Genomic DNA, 4,331 nt, shown 5'->3' on the forward strand with positions numbered 1-4,331 from the left:
GAAGTGAATTTATCCTTAATATGAGTTCAATATCCATTATTTCAAGAGTCATCAAGATAGAAATTACCTTTTTAGGCCTTGAAGTTTAAGTCATTTAAAACATGAATTTAAAACATGAATAGAGTTTATATTGATACTAATATTAGTAAGATCATTTATAACTAAATTGAGAATAATAAATACAATACACTAGTATAAGTCCCAAAACAAAACAGAAATAAATCCTGTAACACCCTGAAAATTAGAAGAAATAGTAAGTTTGGATCATTAGGAGACTAAGAAACTCAAGATGTAACAAGCTGTAACAAAAGTACGAAATATAGTACAAAATACAATGCTGTCGACTTTGACAAGGTTTAGTATTTCAATTATAACTTTTTTTATAAATTAGATATTGAGTTCATTCTTTTTCCATTAGAAAGTAGACTCGAATAGCTTCAATTCGAGTACTCATACGCGTAATTCCGACATCGGGAAGGGGTTTAACCGGACTGACTAAGTTGTCCCAGTGAGTGAACACGTTTTTGACGCGTTTTGAACGCGTTTTTGACTGGGTAAACGCGTTTTTACTATTTAAACGCGTTTTTACTATTTAAACACGTTTTTATGGTTATTTAAGAGTGTTTTGGGGCTGAGAGAAGTTCCTAAGTTGAACCGGAGGTCAGAGCACGAAGGTTTTGGAGCAGAGGGACTTTAGAGCTGTGATTTGAGTCGGGGGAACGTTCGCAAAGTGTTTTCGAAAGGCTAGCTAAGGAGAAAACCGTAAGGGGAGCTAACCTTGAGTCTTTTTGTTTCTGTATGATCTAAATTTGGTATATGCTTAGGATTTTGATTCTCTTTATGATTTTAGAATGAAATTCTGCTTCTGTTGTATCTTTTGAATTGATGTACGGTTGGGAATTGGGATATGCTTCTGTTTTGATAATTTTGAAGAGATCTTGTTCGTATTAAGTATTTTGAATCGGTGGAAGTTTTTTTTTTGGTATACGTATAGTTCGAAGATTTTGGATCTGTTTATGGATTTGAAAGGAGACTAGGTTTTTGATCGGAAATTTTGGATTGTACTAATTATCTGCTGTCTTTTAATTATATGTTTAGTTTAGATGTTTATAAGACTTGGATGAATATGGGTTGTTGATAGGAGATAAGTTTTTGGATGTCTAGAAAGTCTGTATGATGAAAGGAATAGTCGTTATAGTCCGGGAAGTGAATTTTCGTGATTTTGGAATAGTAAATTCTCTTAAGTAAATGAGTTAACTCACTGGAGCGAGTTATGCGTAACAAATTTAGTGTTTTGATGTTTTTGACGTTTTGGGAGTTCTGGATGTCCGTTTTGGACGTTCTTTAGGTCGATATGGGGGTTTTTGACCCTTCTGGAGCTATTAGTGAAGGTATCTAAGCTGTTTGAACTACTTAAGGGTTCGAATTAATAGACCATAAAGAGTTATGTGTTAATAAGTGATGTTTCTGTGAGGTTGTGAAATGTCTGAGTATGTAAGAGTTATTTTCTTAAGATATGACTAAAGATGATAATATGGTAACACGTGTATTTATGAATGGAAAGTGTAGAATAGAGTTCCAAGGAGGAACTCCTTGTTGATTTTGTGTCAAGTACTGTACGTATGAATATAGGAACTCCGACTTAGGGGTTCATTCTTATGCTCTCAATAGTCTCGATCTCACTTAGAGAGAAAGCTATGTGGTGGAGAGTGGGAAATCCTTACCGAAGATCTACAGTGGGGTGGACAGAGTAGGAAGGATGTAGCTTCAGTGGTTTTATTCATATCCGAAGATCCAGTTTGGGGGACAGAGTAGGATAGAATAATTGAGCTAGCGAATAAGTGCATCCATATCCGAAGATCCAGTTTGGGGGACAGAGTAGGATGAGATGTAGCTGAGTAAAGTACCACTGTAAGTATAGAACTAGCTAAGAGTTCAATATTCATACGATTATCTGGATGAGTGAATTTACGATGAGTATGGTATGTTTATTGTATTATTGAGTAATTTAACTTGTAAGTTGGAAAATTAGTTATTTATGTAATTTACCATAACATTTTATGTTGCATTAGCTCACCCTTGCTTTGTCTGTTGTGTGGTTGTTATTTTGTGTTATGTATTTTGTCTGGCGATGATCATCCGGTGGATGGGAGCAGAAGTTGCTGTTATGCCGGTGGAGCAAGCTTTAGATGGAGGATCGACGGAAGCTTAGTTATAAGAAAGAGCCTTATAATTTTAGTCTATGTTTTAAGTGTGAACTGTATTTTCGTTTGAATATGAGTGAGGGTTTGTATAATAATGAGGAAAACTGTTATTCCTCCTCCTATCAACTGTTCTATTGTATCAATGATGTAAGAACTCTATTATAGTTTAATGCTATAATAATTGGGATGTTACAAATCCCATTTTAAGATATCGATAATACATTAATATTTTATCTTTGGATAAAATTTTAATTATTCATTGATATCTTGTCATATTCATAAATGTTAACAACATAAACCTATCAAATAATAAATTATCCTTTGGATTATTTGATATTTAGACAAAAACTAAATAATTATTAGGCTGTTAGCATCCGTAAATATGCAATATTAATTCTCTTTTGGACTAATACGTACATACATGCTCATAATCTTTTTATATTTTAAAATACATAACTATCAAAATACTTAAACACATCTGCTTGCTTTTAATTTGATACAATAGTAACCGTAAGTGTCCTTAATATGTTTAATATATAGCCAGTCATAAGACCAGTGTTGGATTAAGGATCCATTGCCTTAGACTTGCTTTTTAAACCATTTATATGTGGTTTGTGGAAGATTATAGATGTTTAATATTAAATAATACTTAGATTTATATCATAATAGTAAAAGAACACTAAGAATACCTTCTTGCAACAAAAGTTTGTTTATAGAAATTTTGTAAGAAGTAAGCTTTAAGAAGTTAGTTTTGTTGAATAAAAATTAATTTGTAAATTGAAGTTTCTAACTATTTATATATTATAAATTAATTTTATATTTAGTTAATTTTTAATCTCTAATGTCCACTCTCATGTATGTAAATTTTGAATATATAATAAGATATTTGAGAGTGGTCTGATAGATGATACAATAAATTCAATAAATAAAAAAGCTTTGTTAAATATATTTTAAATTATTATGATATCATATATATTAAGAAGTGAATTTCAATTCCAAGTCATTTTTACAAAACTGGTGTGAAAAATAATATTTACACTTGCATTTTAAATTAATCTAATCTTTAATTAATGTTAGATATCACGAAATTATTTCAAAAGATAAAAACTGAAAATAATATCAAATAAAAAATAACTAAAATAAAAGAAATTGTATTTTTTTTTTACTTATCTCATTACACATTTTCAGGGAACATTTTCTTGAACTTATAATTATTTTTTTTAAATGTTCCAGGTTCACGAATACATAATTAAGCCTTATTCCTTATGTGCTATCTTGTTTATTTCAAATATAAAAGGTTATAGTCAAAGAGAGCTTTCTAATCAGATGGTGCAAGACAAAGAAACTCACTAAATTAAATATAATGATGTGTAAACAAATGAAAAGGCTAAATTATTCAATAGTAAAATGATGTAACGTGGAAAAGCTGAAATAATTTCCTTACGAATATACTTATGCAAAATCTACAATGGAACTAATATTGGTATTTTAACTCTTGTTTCTTAATAGGTCAAGTATGCTATCTTAATATCTAGCTTTATATATACTAGTGATTTTTAATTTAAATTTGTCTAAAAAAATCAAATGACTAAATTATTTCGAACTTGATTTTATATAATTATATATTTTTTATTTAGATTTATTAGAATTCTTTTTAAAGAAATAAACTTTATTTGAATATATATACATATATATATATATATATATATATATATATATTGCAGTTCAATTTGTTTAAATTTATTTTTAAAAATACTAATTATATTTATTATAATATTTTTATTATATAATTTTATTTAGATACAATTAAGATCAATTTTTATTTTATTTTATTTTATACACTAAAGTATTATTTCTAAATAATCTTATTTATTTGAAAGAAATATATAAATAGTCATATGACTATAAAAAGTTGCAAGCAATTAAATAAATTCTTTTATATGGTTAACTTGTGTTGTGATTAAGTAATGAAGATGTTCGTATGCATTTGTCTTTCTCCAATTTCTCAACATTTGAACACTTTGCATGATAATTAATTTGGACTATTAATTTCATGGACAATATAACCATGATAAGAGCATAAACGACAATCCATGGTGATGTTTTGGTTGAAATGATTAGAGTGTA

At 28.7% G+C, this 4,331-nt stretch overlaps 1 long non-coding RNA gene across 1 annotated transcript; it reads left to right on the plus strand.

Moving 5' to 3' along the window:
- The first annotated feature begins 598 nt into the window (after positions 1–598).
- LOC128196168 (uncharacterized) lies at positions 599–2,424 on the plus strand. Its single transcript, XR_008248374.1, has 2 exons — positions 599–762; positions 2,157–2,424. It is a non-coding gene; the product is annotated as an uncharacterized LOC128196168 (long non-coding RNA).
- Positions 2,425–4,331: the final 1,907 nt, after the last annotated feature.

This window comes from Vigna angularis, chromosome 4 (genome assembly GCF_016808095.1).
Source record: "Vigna angularis cultivar LongXiaoDou No.4 chromosome 4, ASM1680809v1, whole genome shotgun sequence".
Classification (NCBI taxonomy): domain Eukaryota; kingdom Viridiplantae; phylum Streptophyta; class Magnoliopsida; order Fabales; family Fabaceae; genus Vigna; species Vigna angularis.